The sequence below is a fragment of the Nerophis ophidion genome, linkage group LG11 (assembly GCF_033978795.1).
Source record: "Nerophis ophidion isolate RoL-2023_Sa linkage group LG11, RoL_Noph_v1.0, whole genome shotgun sequence".
NCBI classification, from domain to species: Eukaryota; Metazoa; Chordata; class Actinopteri; order Syngnathiformes; family Syngnathidae; genus Nerophis; species Nerophis ophidion.
Window position 1 is genome coordinate 5,328,281 of NC_084621.1, and position 27,299 is coordinate 5,355,579.

The 27,299-nt window shown below is 41.7% G+C and overlaps 1 protein-coding gene and 1 long non-coding RNA gene across 3 annotated transcripts in view; one reads left to right on the top strand and one right to left on the bottom strand.

Moving 5' to 3' along the window:
- The window catches only part of grik2 (glutamate receptor, ionotropic, kainate 2), a 607,548-nt gene that overhangs the window by 119,332 nt on the left and 460,917 nt on the right, over positions 1–27,299 (top strand). The window lies entirely within an intron of this gene.
- The window catches only part of LOC133561585 (uncharacterized), a 210,791-nt gene continuing 198,304 nt past the window's right edge, over positions 14,813–27,299 (bottom strand). The window contains exon 3 of the long non-coding RNA XR_009808737.1: positions 14,813–15,044. This is a non-coding gene — a long non-coding RNA (uncharacterized LOC133561585). The remainder of the gene's footprint in view (positions 15,045–27,299) is intronic.

Below are 27,299 nucleotides of genomic sequence, written 5' to 3' on the forward strand. Positions count from 1 at the left end.
TTGGCTTTTACTGTATCTAGTTTGCACTTTGTCTGTATTATTTCTATTCTCGACTCATTTTTGCCTTATTATTTTTATTTTCCCATTTAAATGATGTTGGATCTGTGTTGTTGTTGGGGACAAGTGTTGTAAATTAGCTTTGGCTACAAACACTATGATGCATACATTGGATAACTGTTTCAGATGTCTACGTGTTTGGTATCTGTCCCTATTTCAAATAAACCTTAATAATAATAATAATAATATGTAAACTTGCAGGAGTAGGATCAATATGGAAGAACTCCAAATGAAATTAAATTATTCAGCATTGTTTAAATTGAGCTATAGTTCGTTTGTTTTTAACTCCATTGTCATTGCTATTCTGGATTGTTTGGGCTCTCTAACTTTTGTTCGATGCTCCCTGTTGCATCCTCGTCAGTTCTTTCTTTCCTTACACCTCGTTGTGCACATTCCTTTGACATGTTTCCCCAGCTCGCCTGCCTTCATGTTTTTGTTCATTCTTCCATTTTTGTGTCATGCTTTGTTGCATACAGACCCTTTTTGACTGCACTCGCAGAAATGCCATTGCGGCGCACAGTGGTGCTTACATCGGCATGGTACTTTCAAGCATCGGTTAACTTTTTGTTTGACTCCTCTAAGCGGTAGAAAATGGATGGATGGATGGATTATTGTTTTTCTTGTTATAAAATGCGGATGAGGGGACAGGACTGCAGAGTTTGGAGGGACTGGAGGAGGGGACAGGGCTGCGGAGCTAGCACTGAGCACTGGGACGGAGAGGCTTCGCGGTGTCTTGGCTGGGTGAGCAGGTGTCGGACACCTCAGTCACCTTGGACGTATCCTCGCTCATCCATGCGGACTGGACACAGGTCGAAAATGGAGTTGGCTGTCTTGGTTGCTTTGTTGGGTCTGCTCCTGTCTCTGGCCATGCTCCCTCCACCCCAGCGGACGATGGCGTGGAACACCGCAGAGGCCACCACAGTGGATATGTTTCTTTTACTTTTTATTCATAGCTAGTATGTAGAAGTGTCTGGTTGTATCTGCTGCTTTTATGTCTTTAATGTCCTCTGTGTTCTTTGATGTTTGATGTTTCCCTCTTACACACATGGAAGAGGGATGTGTACCATGGCTATGAGTTGTTGTTTTTTCCCTTGGTCTCAGTCTGCACCTCCTCTCCATGGCCCAGGCTAAGACAGATTTTTTTTAAATTTTGTTTTAATCTTCTATTCCCCCTCCTTGTTTACATGTATCTCATCTTTTTTGTAAGGGGCGCTGGAAGCCTGCAGACCCGTCAGCGATCCTGTTCTGTCTCCCTGTAATGTTTGTCTAAACTTGAATGGGATTGTGCTGAAAATTTAAATTTTCCTGAAGGAACTCTCCTGACGGAATAAATAAAGTACTATCTATCTAATCTAATCTAAATCCACCAAATGTTGCTGTATCTCTTCTATCTTCTATGCTTTTGTCGTAACAAAACTATGGCTTGCCTGGACGTGCATTTGTTAATTTAGTCGAAAATTAAAACCTTTACAACCTTGGTTTCAGAGTTTGCCAAACATGAGGATGCATTGGAAAAATCGCACTAGCTTCTTAGCTATTTGGATTAAAAATAGATTGTAATCTTTAAACTTACATTCTAGTGAAAAAAAATTAGTCTTGACACTATGGGCCTGATCTACGAACGGTTTGAATGCACAAAAAAAATGGGAAATTGATAGCACAAGAAAAGCTGTACAGGCTCGATGAATCTATTTGGCTCTGAAAACTTTAACATAAATCGCGAAACATTTCAGTTTTTTTCATGCAGTTAACTATTTTTCTCGCTGCACACGCTGGAATCAAGTAGTGAGAGCATAATCTTGAATTTTTTGACAGTGAATTCTTATAGCTAATGTGTTTACATGCAAATTAAAATGCAGTTTCAACGTATTATGACCTGCAGAGGCACTTTTTGATTAATCATTCAAATGTTGGTTTTCTTGACACTGTGGCCCTCTTTATTACGTAGTTGAATAGTCCTGATTTAAGGTGTCTGTTTCTTATGAATATGCAGAATATATGCAGATAACCAGAACACCCACAATACTGGGAAAAGTTGCAAATATTTTTTACGGCACACACAATGTGATTTATCAACTTTGATCACTGTTTGGAAAGCACTATTTTGCTTTTCTATTTTCTGAAAATTATGTGTTTACTACGTGTTTTTGTCAACATACTGGGACTGTTTAAAATAAAATTATCCGACATTTAGTAATGGTAAATGGGTTATACTTGTAGAGCGCTTTTCTACCTTCAAGGTACCCAAAGCTCTGACACTCTTTCCACATTCACACACTGATGGCGGGAGCTGCCATGCAAGACCCTAACCACGACCCATCAGGAGCAAGGGTGAAGAGTCTTGCTTAAGGACACAACAGACGTGACTAAGTTGGTAGAAGCTGGGGATTGAACCAGGAACCCTCAGGTTGCTGGCACGGCCACTCTCCCAACTACGCCACGCAATCCCCCTTATATATATATATATATATATCTTGAGTGGATTATCCAGAGAATAGTGCTCGATACCGTGGTAGAGCGCAATATGTAAGTGTGGGAAAAATTACAAGACTACTTCAACTCTACAGAACTGTTTCATGAGGGGTTCCCTCAATCATCAGGAGATTTTAATGGAAGCATTCACATACAGTGGTTTATATAGGGCACAGAGTGGGTGGGTACAGGCAGGCGTAGGGGCGTGTTACCTTTACCAAGCAAAGGTAACACGCAAGGTTACATTAACACATCCGACACGTACGTAGGATTAACCGAAGGAGCATTCAAAACGAGATGGGATAATCACAACGCCTCCTTTAGAAACCAGACTTTGCGGAATTCTACAGAACTCAGCAAACACATTTGGAACCTCAAAGACAATAATGTTGAATATTCAATAACATGGCAAATTCTTGCATCCAGCACACCTTACAACAGTGGTAATAAAAGATGCAACCTATGCTTAAAAGAGAAACTGTTTATTATATATCATCCAGATCTCTCATCCCTCAACAAGCGCAGTGAAATCATTTCAACATGCCGCCACAGACGGAAACACCTCCTAGGTAACACATGAGCCAATCACCACGCACCTACGCCTGCCTGTACCCACCCACTCTGTGCCCTATATAAACCACTGTATGTGAATGCTTCCATTAATATCTCCTGATGATTGAGGGAACCCCTCATGAAACAGTTCTGTAGAGATGAAGTAGTCTTGTGATTTTTCCCACACCTACATATATATATATATATTAATATCATCTTATAATTTCAGAGCTAAATGCCGTGTGACTTAATGGGACTCTATTATACGAAACCAACTGTTGGTACCTATTGGTACCTGCTGTTGTATATTTTGGCGCTGCATAAGTGTCGAAAATTTGAACTCACACTGTAGAGGCATTGCGGAGATATTCATAAAATAATCTTGCCTTCCTTCATACTTCCGCCAAACAAGTGTTTGGGACTTGCCAAACCTGTGATGTAGCCTGACCAAAGAACCACCATTACATGTTATTCACACCGCACTTAAATGTAGAAAAAAACAAATCATGATAAGACTCCTTCAAGGGGAATTTTACTCAAGCGTTTTAGTGTCTGTTGGCATTTAATTCGAAATTTGTTGTTTCATTTCGGAAATATATTTTTTAAATCCATCTCCTATATGAGAGAAGAGCTTTCATTATGCATTGTCTTGCCTTTTTTTGGTGAATTTGTTTTTTAACATATCTCCTACATCATGGGTGTCAAACTCTGGCCTGCGGGCCAAATGTGGCCAGCACATAAGCGGCTTATACACACTCATAAGTGAATGCAATGCATACTTGGTCAACATCCATACAGGTGACACTTGAGGGTGGCCGTATAAACAACTTTAACACTGTTACAAATATGTGCCACACTGTGAACCCACACCAAACAAGAATGACAAACACATTTCGGGAGAACATCCGTACCGTAACACAACAGAACAAATACCCAGAACCCCTTGCAGCACTAACTCTTCCGGGACACTACAATACACGCTACCACCTAAAAGGTTAATTTGTGCAGCCTTGGCCCGCGACTTTGTTCAGTTTTAAATTTTGGCCCACACTGTGTTTGAGTTTGACACCCCTGTCCTACATGAAAAAAATACAAATCTTGAAGTGTGCATATTTTTTGCGTCCTAATTACAGAAAGTGCAGCCTCTCTCCCATGAGTGAACCTTCAGTGCTAAAAAAATGTAGATGGACTGCTTCTAAAATGCCCATAAAACGCCCTGCTCAGCTTCCTTGTGGTTAGAGTGTCTGCCCTGAGATACCAAGGACTATAAAAATGGGACCCATTATCTCAGTGCTTGGTACTCAACATCAAGGGGTTGGAATTGGGGGTTAAATCACCAAAATGATTTCCGAGCGTGGCCACCTCTGCTGCTCACCGCTCCCCTCACGTCTCAGGGGGTGGAACAAGGGGATGGCTCGAATGCAGGGGGTAATTTCACTACACCTAGTGTGTGTGTGAGACTATCAGTGGTACTTTAAATTTAAAAAGTAGTCCATGTCTGCTGCTTGTTTGAAAACATAGCAAAAACGCTACAGGTCGGAGCTTGATTGCATGAATATTAGGGGTGTGGGAAAAAATGTATTTAAATTCGAATGGCGATTCTCACGTTGTGCGATTCAGAATCAATTTTCATTTTTAAAAAATCTATTTTTTTTTTTTTTTAATTAATCAATCCAACAAAACAATACACAGCAATACCATGACAATGCAATCCAATTCCAAAACCAAACCTGACCCAGCAACACTCAGAACTGCAATAAACAGAGCAATTGAGAGGAGACACAAACACGACACAGAACAAACCAAAAGTAGTGAAACAAAAATGAATATTATCAACAACATTATTGGTTATAATTTCATTGACATTATCATTAGACATGCATAAAAATAAAAATAAAAAGAATAATAGTGTCACAGTGGCTTACACTTGCATCACATCTCATAAGCTTAACAACACACTGTGTCCAATGTTTTCACAAAGATAAAATAAGTCATATTTTTGTTTCATTTAATAGTTAAAACAAATTTACATTATTGCAATCAGTTGATTAAAACATTGTCCTTTACAATTATAAAAGCTTTTTACAAAAATCTACTACTCTGTTGCATGTCAGCAGACTGGGGTGGATCCTGCTGAAATACCTATCTATTAAATGAATAGAGAATCCTTTTGAATCGGGAATAAATCGTTTTTGAATCGAGAATCGTGTTGAATGGAAAAAAAAAATCGATTTTGAATCGAATTGTAACCCCAAGAATCGATATTGAATCGAATCGTGGGACACCCAAAGATTCACAGCCCTGATGAATATGCAGTAAAGGATCGAGCGTCTCGCCGCATAGACGTGCAAGAACCTCATTTAGCTAAGGCGGTCTCCACAAGTTATCTCGAAAAGATCCTTCTACCGACTGGAGAGTAACACCCTTCACACTTTTGTCATAGTGTTGCTTTCCTTGAGATGAGGACTTCTGACTGTTGTCGGTGGGAAATCTGGTAATCTGCTTGCATCCTTTCTGCCTACTTCTGTGCAACATTTTAGTGGTTGAGTGCCTCATTGTCTCCCTTGGACCCGAAGAGCAAATCAATTGATAACCGTGGAGGTCTGACATACTAAAGGAAGAAAGGAGCATATCCTGTCGATTCATGCATGATGTGAGGTAGATGGTCTTTCCATTCAATCTTTTGTCCTCTTGCAATATCTGACGGATCGTGCGTTTTTACCTTTCCACAGAGTTAGATACGGAGTAGTCCGAGAATGAGCGATTCCTGACAGATGTCTTTGGAATAGGGTAGGCTCACATCACGCCCTTGGTCATGATGGAGCTTCTCAGGATTACCCAAATCGAGGAATAACATCCTGAAATATCTTGCCTGATTAGTTTCTCGTTAGGTATGCCTGTGCAAACCAAACGGAAGTGGTCGACAGGGACGGGGATAATCTCCCATCTTCCCTTGCTTGGCTCCGGGTGCAAGTAGTCTATGAAGACCAACCGGAAAGGTTCACTCATCGTTTTGGACTGCATTGGAGCTCTTTGGGAAATGTTGGAATGTTTTTGTTTAAGACAGACATATCATTGTTCGCATACTCTTCAATTTCGTGCTGCATATAGTGCTACTAAGCCAGTTCCCGAGACTAATTGATACAATTGTCAGCACCTACATGTAACATGTTGTGTATGTGCCTTAGCACTTCCATGTTCAGTGCTCCAGGAAGTACCAGCTGGTGGTGGTTTTCAGTTTTACGATACAATATTGAATGTTCCACTTCAAGTTTGTTCCATTCATAAATAACTGTTCTTGTTTGTTAACTTGTCTTTGTCATTTGGAATCCATACCTCGAGTTTTGAAGGAATTACTTCTGTGATTGCAGGATTTTTTTGTTGCGCTCTTCTGATATTTTCAGGTGAGATGATTGAGACATCATCTGTAGTCCAAAAAATTTCATCATACATTGTAGAGCTGCTAACCAGATAACATCATTGTCTCTTAATAATTTGCTCCCTTGCCACACTATCAATCAATCAACGTGTCTCAAAGGGCTCCACAAACCACTACGACATCCTCGGAAGAACCCACATAAGGGCAAGGAAAACTCACACCCAGTGGGCAAGGAGAACTCACACCCAGTGGGACGTCGGTGACAATGCTGACTATGAGAACCACTAGGGGGCCGAAAGCAATGGATGTCGAGCGGGTCTAACACGATACTGTGGACGTTCAATCCATAGTGGATCCAACACAGCCGCGAGAGTTCAGTTCAAAGCGGATCCAAGACAGCAGCGAGAGTCCCGTCCGCAGGAAACCATCCCAAGCGGAGTCGGATCAGCAGCGTAGAGTCGTCCCCAACCGATACACAGGCGAGCGGTCCATCCTGGGTCCCGACGAGCGGTCCATCCTGGGTCCCGACTCTGGACAGCCAGTACTTCATCCATGGCCATCGGACCGGACCGACAGAGGAGAAAAAAAAAAGAAGCGGCAGATCAACTGGTCTAAAAAGGAGGTCTATTTAAAGGCTAGAGTATACAAATGAGTGACACTGTTTCTGTGTGTTCACTCATTAGTTGTTGGAAATCCACTGGGTACCTGGACAACATACCGGCATCTGCACTCACCTTGCTTGGTCGATATTTGATGTCAAAGTGGAAATCTGCTAATTTCCCAACCCATCTATTTCCTCCCGCATTTAATTTCGCGGTGCTCAGGATGTAGGTGAGTGGATTATTGTTGGTGTAGATGGTAAAAGTTGAAGCATAATACAGATAATCGGGGTATTTATCGCAGATCGCCCATTCGACTGCCAGGAATTCAAGTTTATCCGAATGTAGGTGGTAATTATTTTCAGCGGGTGTTAAAGTTCTTCACCCATACCCAATGACTCGCAATGTGTTGTTCTGACGTTGGTACAATACCGGTCCCAAGCCTTCATTCGATACATCCTTATGGAAAATAAGGGTAAGGCAAAGTCTGTATAAGGCAAAGTCTGTATAAGGCCAAAATCTCAACAAACTTTTACACTACAGTTTCATGTTCAACTGTTCAATTAATAGGTCTGCGGGATGGAAGTTGTCCTTAGAATCCTTATTTTGAATGACCCTTGGTCTTCTTGGTGTGTGGCTTGGTGGCATCACTGTTTTCCCCGAGACTCTGAAGGAGTGCAAACAGGTGGTCAGCAAGTCCTGAATGAAAGACCGATAACATAGGAATCCAAGAAGAGTCCGTACCTCTCAGACTATGCAAGTTGAAAGACCGATAACTTAGGAATCCAAGAAGAGTCCGTACCTCTCAGACTATGCAAGTTGAAAGACCGATAATTTAGGAATCCAAGAAGAGTCCGTACCTCTCAGACTATGCAAGTTGAAAGACCGATAACTTAGGAATCCAAGAAGAGTCCGTACCTCTCACACTATGCAAGTTGAAAGACCGATAACTTAGGAATCCAAGAAGAGTCCGTACCTCTCACACTATGCAAGTTGAAAGACCGATAACTTAGGAATCCAAGAAGAGTCCGTACCTCTCAGACTATGCAAGTTGAAAGACCGATAACTTAGGAATCCAAGAAGAGTCCGTACCTCTCAGACTATGCAAGTTGAAAGACCGATAACTTAGGAATCCAAGAAGAGTCCGTACCTCTCAGACTATGCAAGTTGAAAGACCGATAACTTAGGAATCCAAGAAGAGTCCGTACCTCTCACACTATGCAAGTTGAAAGACCGATAACTTAGGAATCCAAGAAGAGTCCGTACCTCTCAGACTATGCAAGTTGAAAGACCGATAACTTAGGAATCCAAGAAGAGTCCGTACCTCTCAGACTATGCAAGTTGAAAGACCGATAACTTAGGAATCCAAGAAGAGTCCGTACCTCTCAGACTATGCAAGTTTTCTTTTCCTTCAAGGCAAAGACCGCTTCCAAACCCTTTTAACTGAAACCTTACGGCCAATATATCTAATTTTCATCTTGAATAGCTCACATTTTGTTGGTCGGAGCTTGATTCCGTGTAGTCTCATTCTGCAAAGCACTTATCTAAAATGGTCATTATGGTCATCAAAAGTTTTGGGGTAACAAAGGACGTCGTCCAAATTAAGCACACAGCACTCGTTTCGAAGACACTCTAGTACTCCTTCCATGCACTTTTGGAATGCGGGGGTGCATTCCTCAGGTCGAAAGGGATTCGCATCCAATCATCAAGACCGCACAGTGTACTAAACGCAGTTAAGTGTCTGAATTCTTCACTCACAAACCCCTGATGATATGCACTACCTTGATTTAGAATTGAAAACCCCAGATTCCCTGCCAAACTTTCTGGTAAATACTCAATCCTCGGCAGGGGATGACGATCAGGTATATTTTTCTGATTGAGTTCGTGGAAATTTACACAATAGGCGGAAGCTGTAATCTTTCTTCCATACGCAAACTACAGGGGAAGAATTGGCTGATACAGAGTTTCTGAACCACCCTCAATCTAATAGATTTTGGACATACTCCTTATATAAGAGCTTTGGTATTGAGGATACAGTTTATAATTTTTGGACGGGGTTTTCATCGACCGTGGTTATTTTTAGCTTCATGTGAGGAATACAAAATATAGCTCCCTCACCACAAGTAAAAATATCAGAGTCTTCGAAAAGCCTTTGGTGGACAACTACCTGCTTGTTTTCAGTTAGGTGGTCTAGATTGACGGGTGGGTGCCATTTCTCAGTGGGATGATATACTTCAGACCCATTGTTCTGGATGACTTCGGTACGGGAGCACAGCTAAGTTTCAGGTGCAGAGGGCGTTCTCACCCGGTTGAGGTCAAGGATCTCTTTGATAAAGCCCAGTGTGGTTTTGGGGGGTAAGAATACGTCATGTTTTGTGGTATTTTTTATTAAAAATTTCACCATTCTTGATGCACCGGCTGGCACGTCAGCCAGAGTGGGAAAGGGCTTCAGTCCATCAGGTAACTTGTTACCCACTCCTGGCTCAAACAGCATCCTTTCTCCATCAGACAACATTCTAAAGCGGCATTTTATTTCACAAATCCGGCCTGTTTGCACATTGTTTCAAACCCATTGACCTATACAAGATATGCTGTGGGCTTTCTTTATCGTTTTGTTCTGCGTTAGGCAGTTCCTAAAATAATTCAGTATTACTTCTATCCCCAAGATGTGCCCTCGGAAAATGCTTAAGCTCATTTACAGTCAGGCTATACTTAGTGATAAGCATGTCTTTGAATGTTCCGACCTTAATTATCTTGAACACTGTTCTTAAAATTATACCTTCAGTGAACCCTTCAGCTAGACCTCTCTCATTCTGTTCGCACAGCCTTTTGAAACTTAAGTCAGAATCAGAATAAAACATTTAACCACTATGAATCTTCAATCAATCAATCAATCAATCAATGTTTACTTATATAGCCCTAAATCACTAGTGTCTCAAAGGGCTGCACAAACCACTACGACATCCTCGGTAGGCCCACATAAGGGCAAGGAAAACTCACACCCAGTGGGACGTCGGTGACAATGATGACTATGAGAACCTTGGAGAGGACGAAAGCAATGGATGTCGAGCGGGTCTAACATGATACTGTGAAAGTTCAATCCATAATGGATCCAACACAGTCGCGAGAGTCCAGTCCAAAGCGGATCCAACACAGCAGCGAGAGTCCCGTTCACAGCGGAGCCAGCAGGAAAACATCCCAAGCGGAGGCGGATCAGCAGCGCAGAGATGTCCCCAGCCGATACACAGGCGAGCAGTACATGGCCACCGGATCGGATCGGACCGGACCCCCTCCACAAGGGAGAGTGGGACATAGGAGAAAAAGAAAAGAAACGGCAGATCAACTGGTCTAAAAAGGGAGTCTCTTGTACTCTTTTTTTTTTTTTTAAGGCAAAAATGCTGCAAAATCAGTCAGTGTCACTAAACCAGCGACCTGAATTGCACTTCTCGGCTTTGCCGTTGAATTATGTACCACTGGTCGTATCACTACTGGTTCAGGCTCTGACACTGAAACAGAGTCATCTTCATCAGGTGTCGCATCTTGCTCTTGTGTAGTTGCACGTGGTATATGCAGTTTATCGATGAGATCACGGAAAGCCAGCAGGCGGCCCATCCCTAGCTGCTCCAGGTCCTTCAGTTGTTTACTTCAAAGAAAGTCCACAATGAATTTGAAGAGTTCCGCGTTGGATGCTTCTAACTCAGGCAAATCTTCTACCACGTAAACTTTGCGTTGACTGCAAGCTGGTGCTGGCACTACTGGTCAGCTGATGAAGCAGTTGCTGGATTTTACATCACAAGTCTCGGACAGGAGCTATCTCTGGACTCCTGAAGTCTGTCGTTCAGTTCATCGGCTCATAAAATAGGCAAACAGGATGTCGTCGTTCTTTTATGATTAGCACTTGCCACTACAAGTGCTAATCCCGGACGAGCCCCCAAAATCTATCACCTCCCTGAGTATGTTCAAGGATATCGACAGTGTTCATGTTTTGGCCTACAGAGTCTAATCAATTTTGAAACACAGTAAAAAAAGAGACACGTTTGGATATTTAAGGCAGAAGATGTCTTCTTGGTGGCCATGGATGAAGTGCTGGCTGTCCGGTTTGGGACATCTCTGCGCTGCAGACCTGTCTCCACTTGGGATGGTCTCCTGCTGGCCTCACTATGGACTGGACTCTCACTATTATGTTAGATCCACTATAGACTGGACTCTCACTATTATATTTGGGCCACTATGGACTGGACTTTCACAGACCCACTCGACGTCCATTGCACCGGTCTCCCCGGGGGATGGGGTGGGGGGGTGGGGGGTGTTTGTCATAGTAATTGTCATCGTTGTGGCTTGTGCAGCCCTTTAAGACACGTGTGATTTACTATGGACTGGACTCTCGCTATTATGTTAGATCCACTATAGACTGGACTCTCACTATTATGTTTGAGCCACTATGGACTGGACTTTGACAGACCCACTCGACGTCCATTGCACCGGTCTCCCCAGGGGGTAGGGTGGGGGTGGGGGGTGTGTTTGTCATAGTAATTGTCATCGTTGTGGCTTGTGCAGCCCTTTAAGACACTTGTGATTTACTATGGACTGGACTCTCACTATTATATTAGATCCACTATGGACTGGACTCTCACTATTATGTTTGAGCCACTATGGACTGGACTTTCACAGACCCACTCGAGGTCCATTGCACCGGTCTCCCCGGGGGATGAGGTGGGGCTGTGTATGTTTGTCATAGTAATTCTCATCGTTGTGGCTTGTGCAGCCCTTTAAGACACTCGTGATTTACTATGGACTGGACTCCCACTATTATGTTAGATCCACTATAGACTGGACTCTCAGTATTATGTTTGAGTCACTATGGACTGGACTTTCACAGACCCACTCAATTACCGGTCTCCCCGGTAATTCTCATCTACGTGCCACTTTTTCCCAGTTTTTCCTTGCCCTTATGTGGCCGCTGATCCACGGATGTCGTTGTGGCTTGTGCAGCCCTTTGAGACACTTGTGATTTAGGGCTATATAAACAAACATTGATTGATTGATGTTTGATTCTTTTATTTCAGGGGTGCCCATTACGTCGATCGCGAGCTACCAGTCGACCGCGGGGGGTGTGTCAGTCGATCTCCAGCCAGGCTTTTAAAAAAAATAGACCTGAAAATGAGTGATCATCAATCTTCACCAAGACGTCACTTAAATGACATTCACGGTACCGGAGGGTCTTGTGAGATGACGCTGGCTGCTGCAAGATCATTATTATGAAAATATGACCGAGAGGAAGGCGAGAAACACTTTTTATTTCAACAGACTCTCGCGCCGTACCTTCCGTCAAAACTCTAAAGGCCGACTGCACATTTCCTATCTTCACAATAAAAGCCCTGCTTCATGCTGCCTGCGCTAACTAAATACAGAGTCTCGGAAAACTGGCGTGCACAAGCGATCCCTCAGAAAGCTGGCGTGCACATCACTTGTGCACGCCAGCTTTCCGAGACTCTTATTTTGTTAGCGCAGGCAGCATGAAGCAGGGCTTTTATTGTGAAGATAGGAAATGTGCAGTCGGCCTTTAGAGTTTTGACGGAAGGGACGGCGCGAAAGTCTGTTGAAATAAAAAGTGTTTCTCGCCTTCCTCTCTGTCATTTTTTCATAATAATGAACTGGCAGCAGCCAGCGTCATCTCACAAGACCCTCGGGTGCCGTGAATGTCAATCAAGCAAGCTACGGAATTTGCCGCCAATGTTTTTCTTGTAAAGTGTATGGAAGCTGGATGAATTAGATGCCAAAAACCAACCACTTTCATGTGGTATTGTACAGAAAGGACAACTTTTTTCCTCTTCCATTTGAAAATGTGGGCGTTATCATCATTACTGTCTGATTCCAATCAATGCAAGTCATCAGAATCAGGTAATACACCAACTTATATTCTTGTCTTTGTGAAAGAAAGACATCTATATGTGTTACACATGCTTGTATTATCATTAAACACATTTAACTTGTTTACAAAAATGTCTCTTTCATAAATAAATGAATATAAATGATATATATAAATGAGGTAGATCCCCTCGAGTTGGTCAATTGAAAAGTAGCTCGCCTGCAGAAAAAGTGTGGGCACCCCTGTTCTATTTCAACAGATATACATGCCAATAATACTTTTGACTATTGTGGTTTACTAATTTAGTTTTGTAAATCAAAGAACCACATAATAATGTGGACGTAAAGTATAAAAATATTGTCCATTTGCATCGCTTCAAAATAATTGACATGAAATACAATTTATACCAGCGTCTCACTGCACCAGGTAATATGTAGCAAATCATTGTTTTCCAGCATGTTCAACACAACTCAATGAAATGACCTCTCTTTTGGCATACAATTACAACTTTGTCATTTCCTAATAACTTTAACCATAATCTTTAAACACAAGTGATCACAGAATTAAACACAGACTTGTTTACAGGTTCATGAAATCGTTTATTGGGACAGTACTGTACTTAGTATAATTAACGTAACTTCTACACTTCCATTAGTTTCGGTATTGAACCACACATACTGAAAAGTGGTAAGAGTGAGGGAAATAACTATTCCTGTTTACACAGCTGCCAAGTCTCAAGCTTTGAGCGTGACAGTCATGCAATTTCACCCTTTCTCCACGCTACACGCCACACTTGACATTTCTCACGCTTATATTTCCCCCATTCGCAATTTTTTTTCTCAATGACAAACTTTGGTCCTCGAAGCTTACCGTAGTTCGAGTAAGTCTGATTGACTGAGAGAAATAACTACTCACAGACCATGCCATCAAACACTTTTGCGTTAAAATACTGAACAGATGTTTATTAGGATCAGGTAAACATCTGTTCAGTATTTTAACGTAAAAGTGTTGGATTGTGAGGCATTAAAAGCCACAAAATGCAACGGGTCCATCAGACCCACAAACCCTGGCTGAGTAACAACAATATGAACGTTGTACGGGATATTTCTCTGCCAGCTTCTGCATCCCATAGGGATTCTTCTTTTGTGTTTCTGCACCTGTGGTTCCCACACAAGGTTGCAACACTGTTTGTCAACACTGTCTGCTCTCATTTGTTCGCACATTTGACCCTCTGATGTTCTGTGTACCTACACTCTGTCGTCCTCCTGTCTAGGCCTGGTGTGTGTGTGTGTTGTACACAGAACATACATTTTCACACTTGTATTAGTCAGTTTAAAAAAAGAAGGGTTTTTAAGCCTTTTTAAAAGCATCCACAGTCTGTGGTGCCCTTGGGTGGTCAGGGAGAGCGTTCCACAGACTAGAAGCGGCGTAACAGCAAACCCGGTCTCCCTATTGTTCATAGCTTTGTCCTCGGAGGTTGGAGGAGGTTAGATTGTCCGGAGCGGAGGTGTCGTGTGGGGGATGGATGGTCTTCCATCCATCTTTTTGCTACCCCTCGTCCCTTTCTGTTTTGTTGAGTGTGCATTACATGGCTGGTAACTGTTACTAGGGACATAGTGGGTGAGTAGTTGTGTGCGGTATGCAGAACATCCATTTCCACACTTCTATTAGCTCCGGGTCCAGTGGACCCGGACATCTTTTACGTAATAGAAATGTGTAGGGGGGGTGTATGGTCATTAAATTTTCATTCTGATATATGTTCTTCACAGAAAATGAGCCAAAGTCAGTGAGTCTCAGTTTGAAAAATTAATAAATTGTATAATTTTTCTTTGAATAAAAAATGGAAACGAGTCCCACAGACCCGAACACCACACCAGAGTTAAGATACAGGTAAAAATGATTGTCACCATGTTGCCGACAGTGGAATAAAAACAAGACGTCATGCTCAGAATTTCTCAAACTTCCAGTGATGAAAATAACCTGTATGAAAGTTTTTTTTGTTTTTCCTTAAATATCTTTTCCACCACATTTTTCCCTTGTTCCGCACCACATTCTCCCTGTCTTCTTGCATTTCTGTCAGACAGCGAAAGCACCAGTGGGCTCTCAAGTGAAAGGACTATTAAAGAATAGAAAGGCAAAAAAAAAAAAAAAAAAGCATCAGTCGTGTCAGAGATGATGTGGAATATTTTTACCTCGTCTATTTATAATCGTTCCTCTGTCCTACATATGTATTAAACTGCTCTCCCGGGAGGTCTTTGTCACTAGAAAGCTCTCTCTCTCTCTCTCTCTCTCTCTGTCTGCACCTTTTGATGAGGTCACAGAGCAAAGATGGGGTGGGAAATAACAGTAATTCCATTCCACTGTTTTGCTTGGTATAATAAAACCAAAAATTCACGTTTTGAGGATTAGGTTTTGGTTTGTTCGCTCATCTGCTCGAGTGTACTTCAAAGCACGGTTAAAATGTGGAGGTTTGAGGTAGAGGGGCGGGGATCTTTGGCCACCTCACGATTAAATTATACATCAATATTTAACTGTCATTTTTTTATTATTATTGTAATAATATATTACACATTTATTATTTCCCAAGAGCTAGCTTCTGTAGCCGAGGATCGGACCGCCAAGTGCCCAGCTCACTATGCACCCGACCTCTATGGCCCCCGCTATTGGTGGTGAGCCCATTGGATATATATATATATATATCTATATATATATATATATATATATATTAGGGGTGGGCAAATTAGTGCGTTAATTACGAGTTAACTCATCAATCTATTAACGCCGACAATTATTTTATCGCACATTTGCGTATGTTATTTACATGCTTTTATTTTGTTAACGCCTTTTCTTAACAAGATGGCATCTCCCGGATGTACTTCGGCATGGAGGGGCTCTTGGTAAAGATGGAACATTTGGCAAAAATACCGGACAATTCTGCAAATTTCCTGGCTGGCTTACAGCGTGGTCACTCCGGGATCACTTACGACCGCCAGACAATTCTGGATGTGGATAGATCGGGCCGTTTTGGACTGAATGACGCGTGCTTGCTAGACCGGCTAGCTAGCATGGGAATACTTTGCCGGCTACATCCAGCGGCCTGTGAAGCAGCGGAGTATATGTGTTGTCTGTCTATTTATGAATAATGCAGACCAGGAGTGTTGGCTGAGTTCTTAACGTTTGCTTTCAGAGCGTGCATATCACAACATACAAGATGCCGTCATGGCGACACAACCTATACCGGGCTACCGCGCATGCTCCTCACTCCTGTTGCATGCTGGGTAGGGTAGTTCTTTTTTTCCCTGGCTCATAACATCACAATATAGTACCATGTATATGATGCGTTCAGTTTATCAAAGCACCAAGCAAATAATCGGAAAATTCCCATCATATCAATTCCTAGATATGGTCATAATTATTTTAATATATATATATATATATATTAGGGCTGGGCAACGATTCAAAATTTTTAATCGAAGTTAATCGCACTATTTCTCCGATTTAATCGCGATTAACTGCATTGTATACACAAAGCCCAATAATGAATTCAAAAGTAGTGTGTAGTGCACCTTTATTGGAATATTCTCCCACATGAACAAAAGCGCCAAAACATTTGTTGTGCAAACACAATTTAAATCAGTCCTTGTTAAACAGTAGCAGTTAAATAGCATATTTTATGAAAATCAACTCCAAAAATGTAAATACAAACATTTAAGCTTATTGCCACTGCCAGGGTATTTAAGTTATCCTGTTTGTTATGGAAAATAAATATAATCTACATACAAATCTCTGAGCCACAATCATAACATCTGAACAGGCAATTTCTGAGGTAACAGCAGAAACATTTTTTTTTTATCAGGGATCTTATGTTTAAAAAACCTATATTATAGGTAGTGGGCTGTTTTAGTGAATCTTTGATCGAATTATCCGTAGTAGCAATATTAATAATGTTGTGTTTATTCTGCGTAGTGCACTTAAAATAATTATGACCATATCTAGGAATTGATATGATGGGAATTTTCCGATTGTTTGCTTGGTGCTTTGATAAACTGAACGCATCATATACATGGTACTATATTGTGATGTTATGAGCCAGGGGAAAAAAGAACTACCCTACCCAGCATGCAACAGGAGTGACGAGCATGCGCGGTAGCCCGGTATAGGTTGTGTCGCCATGACGGCATCTTGTATGTTGTGATATGCACGCTCTGAAAGTAAACGTTAAGAACTCAGCCAACACTCCTGGTCTGCATTATTCATAAATAGACAGACAACACATATACTCCGCTGCTTCACAGGCCGCTGGATGTAGCCGGCAAAGTATTCCCATGCTAGCTAGCCGGTCTAGCAAGCACGCCTCATTCAGTCCAAAACGGCCCGATCTATCCACATCCAGAATTGTCTGGCGGTCGTAAGTGATCCCGGAGTGACCACGCTGTAAGCCAGCCATGACATTTGCAGAATTGTCCGGTATTTTTGCCAAATGTTCCATCTTTACCAAGAGCCCCTCGTCCCGGCGACGCCATCTTGTTAAGAGAAGGCGTTAACAAAATAAAAGCATGTAAACAACATACGCAAATGTGCGATAAAATAATTGTCGGCGTTAATAGATTGATGAGTTAACGCGTAATTAACGCATTAATTTGCCCACCCCTAATATATATATATATATATATATATATATATATATATATATATATATATATATATAAATATATAAGTGTTGAAACTTACACTTAATATTTTTTGTTTGAAGGGTTAACATTTTTTGTTGAAAATTATTATAGTTGTGAATTCACGTTATATTTTTTGTAAATAAGACACATTTGGTTTACTATAAAAAGGGCAATTTATTTCCTTTGTCACACCGCTATTCTCGCAAGATTTTGGTGTAGTATTTGGGGTTGCAGACATGCAAAAGACTTTGAACCATCAGCAGCAGTAAGAACATTTGGCGAGCTGAACAAGGTATTTGTCATATTGTGTTGAATTGTTCTGTATACTTGTGGAGTGCATTGGTTTAATTTTTGTACGCTCATTTAGTTGCACAAGACTGAAATATTTGCTACCCAAGAACCTCCGGAGTGGCAGGCGGCCACGAGGTAGCTATTTGCCTAAGACTGAACTATTTCTAAAACCATTGTATTTCATGTCCTGTCCTGTAGTTTTCACGGCATAAACTCAAGTAAAGAGCCCGTCTTTAAGAAACCATGCCAGTGTTGTTAATTTATATATATATATATATATATATATATATATATATATATATATATGTCTTGATTGGATTATCCAGAGAATAGTGCTCGATACCGTGGTAGAGCCCAATATGTACCTATGAACCCACTCCAGGAAACCAACCAAAAAAGAGCAGAAAACGAAACAACATCATCTGGTACAATTCGCCATTCAGCAAAAACGTCTCAACCAACATCGGCCACAAGTTCCTCACTCTGATCGACAAACACTTCCCCAATATTCAACAAGAACAACATTAAATTGAGCTACAGCTGTGTGAATAACATAAAACAAATCATTTCAAACCACAACAAAGCAATTGCAAAAGGACTGCCTACCCCCAGACTAAACGACTCCGAAACCAATAAGGAATGTAACTGTCGCAAGAAACCTGATTGCCCTCTCAACGGTGGGTGCTTACAGACATCAGTCGTTTACCAAGCTAAGGTAACACGCAAGGACATTAACACATCCGACACGTACGTAGGATTAACCAAAGGAGCATTCAAAACGAGATGGAGTAATCACAACGCCTCCTTTAGGAACCAGACTTTGCGGAATTCTACAGAACTCAGCAAACACATTTGGAACCTCAAAGACAATAATGTTGAATATTCAATAACATGGCAAATTCTTGCATGCAGCACACCTTACGACAGTGGTAATAAAAGATGCAACCTATGCTTAAAAGAGAAACTGTTTATTATATATCATCCAGACCTGTCATCCCTCAACAAGCGCAGTGAAATCTTTTCAACATGCCGCCACAGACGGAAACACCTCCTAGGTAACACATGAGCCAATCACCACACCCTACGCCTGCCTGTACCCACCCACTCTGTGCCCTATATAAACCACTGTATGTGAATGCTTCCATTAAAATCTCCTGATGATTGACGGAACCCCTCATGAAACAGTTCTGTAGAGATGAAGTAGTCTTGTGATTTTTCCCACACCTACATATATATATATATATATATATATATATATATATATATATATATATATATATATATATATATATATATATATTAGGGTGTGCGAAAAAATCGATTCAAATACGAATCGCGATTCTCACGTTGTTCGCTTCTCATTCCTAAAAAAATTTATTTTTATTTTTATTAAATTTTTTATCAATTTAACAAAACAATACACAGCAATACCATTACAATGCAATCCAATTCCAAAACCGAACCTGACCCAGCAACACTCAGAACTGCAATAAACAGAGCAATTGAGAGGAGACACAAACACGACACACAACAAACCAAAAGTAGTGAAACAAAAATGAATATTATCATCAACAGTATCAATATTAATTATAATTTCAGCATAGCAGTGATTAAAAATCCTTCATTGACATTATCATTAGACATTTATAAAAACAAAAATAAAAGTGTCACCGTGGCTTACACTTGCATCGCATCTCATAAGCTTGACAACACACTGTGTCCAATGTTTTCACAAAGATAAAATAAGTCATAATTTTGATTCGTTTACTAGCTAAAACAAATTTACATTATTGCAATCAGTTGATAAAACATTGTCCTTTACAATTATAAAAGCTTTTTTAAAAAAAATCCACTACTCTGCTTGCATGTATCTTTCTTCCGAGTGCCACAACCTAATCACAGAAAAGAAGACAAGTGCTGTGTCACAGTACATTTTAGACATGAATAAGATGTAGACTATGTGTTAAAAAAGCAATACAGTACATTCTGCTCTTGGTGAGTTTTTTTTTTGATGCACACCACAGCTTTTCCGCTTGCTTGCATTTTGAGTTAAGGCCATTAGTAAAGTAGACATATACAGAACGTCGAACATCCAGAGGCTGGTGCACGGAATAAACGCCACCACAGAGCGAGCGTCGGTAACTGTGACATAAACTAAATTATTGAGGGTTGTGGTCTTTGTGTTGCGTCTCTATTCAGCCGGTGGCCCTGTCCTTGTGTTCCCTATCTCGCCATTGTTGGACTGATCCCCCCCCCATAATCCCCAATGCTTTACCCTCCTCCTACAAGGAGTCCCAGCACTCTGCGCCTACAGGCTCCGCTGGCCCTGATTACTCCACCTGTGGATGTCTTCGCCACATTCTCCTCACACTCGCCCGTTTGAGGCGTGCACGCCTCACAGCGAAGGTGAGAAATATCCCCCCTGCATCGTTCCTCTTTTATCAATACCATGTTTACACCCTCCAATGTGTTTCTACAGTCTTGCACGTACTCCGTTTGGAAAAAAAAGGGGTATGCGCGGAAGTGTTAATTTGCCTGGGGGGGGGGCGAAATGCATGTCTGCAAATCCGCTGGCGTGTGCGGATGATGCAAGCAGAGGCGGCTGGAGTGTGGTGAGTCCGTGCGGAGGAGTAATGGAGAGTAGTGGTGGGGATTGTGTGTGTGTGGGATTGTTTTGGACCCCCAGCAGGTGTAGCTGTTGGTGGCTCGTGTGGGAGGATGTGATGGACCTGGGTCTGGGCCACATTTAGTCTTGCCGCAGAATGGATTTACAGTTAAAGTACCAATGATTGTCGCACACACGCGAGGTGTGGCGAGGGGAGCAGTGAGCAGCAGCGGTGGCCGCACCCGGGCATCATTTTTGGTGATTTAACCCCCAATTTCAACCCTTGTTGAGGAGTGCCAGGCAGGGATGTTATGAGTCCCATTTTTATAGTATTTGGGTGATTTAACCCTCAATTTCAACCCTTGTTGAGGAGTGCCAAGCAGGGATGTGATGAGTCCCATTTTTATAGTATTTGGTACGACTTGGCCGGGGTTTTAAAGGCCTACTGAAACCCACTACTACCGACCACGCAGTCTGATAGACATTTAGTCTTGCTGCAGACTGGCTTTAAAGTTAAAGTACCAATGATCGTCGCCCACACGCGAGGTGTGGTGAAATTATTCTCTGCATTTGACCCATCATCCTTAATCACCCCCTGGGAGGTGAGGGGAGCAGTGAGCAGCAGCGGTGGCCGCGCCCGGGAATCATTTTTGGTGATTTAACCCCCAATTTCAACCCTTGTTGAGGAGTGCCAGGCAGGGATGTTATGAGTCCCATTTTTATAGTATTTGGTATGACTCGGCCGGGGTTTTAAAGGCTGGAAGGTTTCTGTCCCCTCCGCCTCAAATGCTGACTGAGAGTCATGCACCATAGCGTCACCGAATTCCTCCCACTCTGGAGTTTTTGCCACAGTTAACTGCAAAGGCCACTTGGCCTGTCAGCACCTTTCAGCTTCCTTGGACGATGACCAAGCCCTTTACCTCTGAAGTCCACTATCAGATTTGTGAGCTTGTTGCTGGCACAGCTCTGATCGGAAGCAATCGCAAAGACGGCACCGGATATATAAGCCATTCTCACCCTGAGGATGCATTATCAATCATGTTTACAAATCATACCCTTGTACACTTTGCTGCTGAACTAGACTTCTCCATACCCAAAAATGTGTCTGCTGTTTCATGCATATGAAATACAATCAGGCTCTCAAACGCATGTCAAAGGCAGCTGCTGCTGATTTTTCAGGCCTTTGATCGACCAAATGGTGCATGACAGCCGCTGACTGTGTCTCCAAGTGGACGTGTTTGTATGTGTGGTCTTAGCCTGATTGCAACAGACATATCTCATGATCCATATTTCGTTTTTTTCCATATAAAAAGAACATTTTACCCACTGGCATAATATATCCCCATTGGATCAACCCACAAAGAGATAAGAACACAAGAATGTATTTGGCCTCCTACCTTGACTCACATATGAACTTCAAAGGCCTACTGAAATGATATTTTGGCTGAAAAGATTTAGTAGAGAACATCGATGATAAAGTTCGCAACTTTTGGTGCTGATAAAAAAAGCCTTGCCTTTACAGGAAGTCGCAGACGATGACGTCACAAGTGTGAGGGCTCCTCACGTCCTCACATTGTTTATAACGGGAGCCTCCAGCAGCGAGAGCTATTCGGACCGAGAAAACGACAATTTCCCCATTAATTTGAGCGAGGATGAAAGATTCGTGGATGATGATATTGATAGCGAAGGACTAGAAAAAAAAAAGGCGATTGCATTGGGACGGATTCAGATATTTTTAGACACATTTACTAGGATAGTTCCGGGAAATCCCCTTATCTTTCTATTGTGTTGCTAGTGTTTTAATGAGTTAAATAGTACCTGATAGTCGGAGGGGTGTGTCCACGGGTGTCTTGAGGCCAGTCTCTGGGCAGATACAAGGACGGCGCAAACTCCACAGATCTCCGGTAAGAGGCGACTTTTTACCACAATTTTGGACATGTTTGTATGTGTGGACTTAGCCTGATTGCAACAGACATATCTATGTGTCATACTTGATCATTTCGCAATATTGCCATATTTTTGCTGAAATTATTTAGTAGAGAACATCGACGATAAAGTTCGCAACTTTTGGTGCTGATAAAAAAAAGCCTTGCCTTCACCGGAAGTCGCAGACAATGACGGAGCCTCCAGCAGCAAGAGCTATTCGGACCGAGAAAACGACAATTCCCCCATTAATTTGAGCGAGGATGAAAGATTTGTGGATGATGATATTGATAGCGAAGGACTAGAAAAAAAGAAAAAAAAAGGCGATTGCATTGGGATGGATTCAGATATTTTTAGACACATTTACTAGGATAGTTCCGGGAAATCCCCTTATCTTTCTATTGTGTTGCTAGTGTTTTAGTGAAATTAAATAGTACCTGATAGTCGGAGGGGTGTGTCCACGGGTGTCTTGAGGCCAGTCTCTGGGCAGATACAAGGACGGCGCAAACTCCACAGATCTCCGGTAAGAGGCGACTTTTTACCACAATCTTGGACATGTTTGTATGTGTGGACTTAGTTTGATTGCAACAGACATATCTCATGATCCATAATTCATTTTTCCCATATAAAAGCAACATTTTACCCACTGGCATAATATATCCCCATTGGATCAACCCACAAAGAGATAAGAACACAAGAATGTGTAACAAACACTATATTGCCAAAAGTATTTGGCCTCCTGCCTTGACTCACATATGAACTTCAAAGGCCTACTGAAATTTGATTTTCTTATTTAAACGGGGATAGCAGGTCCATTCTATGTGTTATACTTGATCATTTCGCGATATTGCCATATTTTTGCTGAAATTATTTAGTAGAGAACATCGATGATAAAGTTCGCAACTTTTGGTGATGATAAAAAAAAGCCTTGCTTTTACAGGAAGTCGCAGACGATGACATCACAAGTGTGAGGGCTCCTCACGTCCTCACATTGTTTATAACGGGCCTCCAGCAGCAAGAGATATTCTGACCGAGAAAACGACAATTTCCCCATTAATTTGAGCGAGGATGAAAGATTCGTGGATGATGATATTGATAGCGAAGGACTAGAACAAAAAAAAGGCGATTGCATTGGGACGGATTCAGATGTTTTTAGACACATTTACTAGGATAGTTCCGGGAAATCCCCTTATCTTTCTATTGTGTTGCTAGTGTTTTAGTGAGTTAAATAGTACCTGATAGTCGGAGGGGTGTGTCCACGGGTGTCTTGAGGCCAGTCTCTGGGCAGATACAAGGACGGCGCAAACTCCACAGATCTCCGGTAAGAGGCGACTTTTTACCACAATTTTGGACATGTTTGTATGTGTGGACTTAGCCTGATTGCAACAGACATATCTCATGATCCATAATTCATTTTTTTCCATATAAAAAGAACATTTCACCCACTGGCATAATATATCCCCATTGGATCAACCCACAAAGAGATAAGAATGTGTAACATACACTATATTACCAAAAGTATTTGGCCTCCTGCTTTGACTCACATATGAACTTCAAAGCCCTACTGAAATGAGATTTTCTTATTTAAACGGGGATAGCAGGTCCATTCTATGTGTCATACTTGATCATTTCACGATATTGCCATATTTTTGCTGAAATTATTTAGTAGAGAACACCGACGATGAAGTTCGCAACTTTTAGGGCTGATAAAAAAAAGCCTCGCCTTCACCGGAAGTCGCAGACGATGACATCACAAGTGTGAGGGCTCCTCACGTCCTCACATTGTTTATAATGGGAGCCTCCAGCAGCAAGAGCTATTCGGACCGAGAAAACGACAATTTCCCCATTAATTTGAGCGAGGATGAAAAATTTGTGGATGATGATATTGATAGCGAAGGACTAGAAAAAAAAAGGCGATTGCATTGGGACGGATTCAGATGTTTTTAGACACATTTACCAGGATAATTCCGGGAAATCCCCTTATCTTTCTATTGTGTTGCTAGTGTTTTAGTGAAATTAAATAGTACCTGATAGTCGGAGGGGTGTGTCCACGGGTGTCTTGAGGCCAGTCTTTGGGCAGATACAAGGACGGCGCAAACTCCACAGATCTCCGGTAAGAGGCGACTTTTTACCACAATTTTGGACATGTTTGTATGTGTGGACTTAGCCTGATTGCAACAGACATATCTATGTGTCATACTTGATCATTTCGCAATATTGCCATATTTTTGCTGAAATTATTTAGTAGAGAACATCGATGATAAAGTTCGCAACTTTTGGTGCTGATAAAAAAAAAGCCTTGCCTTTACCGGAAGTCGCAGACGATGACGGAGCCTCCAGCAGCAAGTGCTATTCGGACCGAGAAAACGACAATTCCCCCATAAATTTGAGCGAGGATGAAAGATTCGTGGATGATGATATTGATAGCGAAGGACTAGAAAAAAAAAAGGCGATTGCATTGGTACGGATTCAGATGTTTTTAGACACATTTACTAGGATAGTTCCGGGAAATCCCCTTATCTTTCTATTGTGTTGCTAGTGTTTTAGTGAAATTAAATAGTACCTGATAGTCGGAGGGGTGTGTCCACGGGTGTCTTGAGGCCAGTCTTTGGGCAGATACAAGGATGGCGCAAACTCCACAGATCTCCGGTAAGAGGCGACTTTTTACCACAATTTTGGACATGTTTGTATGTGTGGACTTAGTTTGATTGCAACAGACATATCTCATGATCCATAATTCATTTTTTCCCATATAAAAGCAACATTTTACCCACTGGCATAATATATCCCCATTGGATCAACCCAAAAAGGGATAAGAACACAAGAATGTGTAACATACACTATATTGCCAAAAGTATTTGGCCTCCTGCCTTGACTCACATATGAACTTCAAAGGCCTACTGAAATGAGATTTTCTCATTTAAACGGGGATAGCAGGTCCATTCTATGTGTCATACTTGATCATTTCGTGATATTGCCATATTTTTGCTGAAATTATTTAGTAGAGAACATCGATGATAAAGTTCGCAACTTTTGGTGCTGATAAAAAAAAGCCTTGCCTTTACCGGAAGTCGCAGACGATGACGGAGCCTCCAGCAGCAAGAGCTATTCGGACCGAGAAAACGACAATTCCCCCATTAATTTGAGCGAGGATGAAAGATTCGTGGATGATGATATTGATAGCGAAGGATTAGAAAAAAAAAGGCGATTGCATTGGTACGGATTCAGATGTTTTTAGACACATTTACTAGGATAGTTCCGGGAAATCCCCTTATCTTTCTATTGTGTTGCTAGTGTTTTAGTGAAATTAAATAGTACCTGATAATCGGAGGGGTGTGTCCACGGGTGTCTTGAGGCCAGTCTCTGGGCAGATACAAGGACGGCGCAAACTCCACAGATCTCCGGTAAGAGGCTACTTTTTACCACAATTTTGGACATGTTTGTATGTGTGGTCTTAGCCTGATTGCAACAGACATATCTCATGATCCATAATTCATTTTTTCCCATATAAAAGCAACATTTTACCCACTGGCATAATATATCCCCATTGGATCAACCCACAAAGAGATAAGAACACAAGAATGTGTAACATACACTATATTGCCAAAAGTATTTGGCCTCCTGCTTTGACTCACATATGAACTTCAAAGGCCTACTGAAATGAGATTTTATTATTTAAACGGGGATAGCAGGTCCATTCTATGTGTTATACTTGATCATTTCGCGATATTGCCATATTTTTGCTGAAATTATTTAGTAGAGAACATCGATGATAAAGTTCGCAACTTTTGGTCCTGATAAAAAAAGCCTTGCCTTTACCGGAAGTCGCAGACGATGACGTCACAAGTGTGAGGGCTCCTCACGTCCTCACATTGTTTATAACGGGAGCCTCCAGCAGCAAGAGCTATCCCGACCGAGAAAACGACAATTCCCCCATTAATTTGAGCGAGGACGAAAGATTCGCGACCCCAAAAGGGAATAAGCGGTAGAAAATGGATGGATGGATGGAGTTCCTAGGTGATATGCTTTACATTAGTGTATGCGATATTGTCATTTGTTCCGTAAGTAAGCTGTTACGCGCATGGCAGTACCTAGCAACTACCACAGAACCGCGTAGATACAACAGAAAAACCTAGTATCTCAAGGGACCGATCGGAGCTTCTTTGTCAGTCGCCTTATTGTCTTTAATGAGACGATTGGGGGCCGACGGTCATGTGATATTATGGCACCAGGGGACGTTTGGAAGATCGGCCCAGGACGTTGCAAGCACCTTTATTAAATGTACTGTTCTTGATTCTTCCCCTTGCATACTCTTTTGGGCAGATAATTGTGGAGGTCCAAATAAAAACTGGATGCCGTACACGGCTCTTGCACCAATGTGCAAACGCAGAATGGGGCCCACCCCAGATTGTGATAAAGGGCACACGTTCATGAGAGCAGATTCAATCCATGGCTCAAATCGGCAAGAAAATGAAAGCTGAAGAAAACATTCTATACGTTTGATGACTTTGTAGATCTTTGTAAGACAGCATCGAGATGGATTGGTTTTCCTCTGTTTTCTCAAAATCAGCTAGACGTGAGTTACCAGGTTTTGCCTTTGGACGGGAGAATAGATAAGCTCCATTATGGATAAAGCAGAAAACTACGGTGCCACTTTTAAAAGCTTTTATGAATATTCATTCTAGAATGTTTCGCATTTCCGAGCCGGTCGCGTCTCTCTGACCGTTCAATGCGTCGCCTTTACATCCAAACATAAACCTTTGATTGACGATGCATTTACATCATTTATGGCCCTTTTTTCATGAGGTTTGTTTTTTTGTTCCCCTTTGTGTGCATAAAGCGTGAGCCTGCACTGAATCTGTGTGAGTGCCTTTTATGT